We start from the raw sequence: 322 nt of genomic DNA, 5'->3' as shown, positions 1-322 counted from the left end.
CATTAAGTGAGAAAGAAGAAAAAGAAGATGAAAAGATATAAAAAGAGTGAATAGAACAGAACAGAAGAAAGAGCATCATATAGATATATAAAACAGAAAACCATTAAGTCCGAAGAATAATTCGTGTCACGCAGGAGAACAGGATGAAGAACAAGGCGAGTGATAAATAAAAGATCTTCGTGTTGTATGTACGGCCGGGGGGGGGGGGTTGATCCGGGACCAGCCCCAGTGATAATTTTGCTCTTTATATCAGCGTTTTACCGATATTGTGATAGCTTCATTTTCTTCGTCTTAATACAGTGTTTGTGAGCATGATAATATA

At 37.6% G+C, this 322-nt stretch overlaps 1 protein-coding gene across 1 annotated transcript in view; it reads left to right on the top strand.

The window, feature by feature from the left end:
- The window catches only part of LOC119591176 (leucine zipper transcription factor-like protein 1), an 11,362-nt gene that overhangs the window by 4,647 nt on the left and 6,393 nt on the right, over window positions 1-322 (top strand). The window lies entirely within an intron of this gene.

Source organism: Penaeus monodon, chromosome 28 (assembly GCF_015228065.2).
Source record: "Penaeus monodon isolate SGIC_2016 chromosome 28, NSTDA_Pmon_1, whole genome shotgun sequence".
Taxonomy (NCBI): domain Eukaryota; kingdom Metazoa; phylum Arthropoda; class Malacostraca; order Decapoda; family Penaeidae; genus Penaeus; species Penaeus monodon.
The sequence above is the reverse complement of the archived record's forward strand: the minus strand, read 5'-3'. Positions and strand labels throughout refer to the sequence as shown.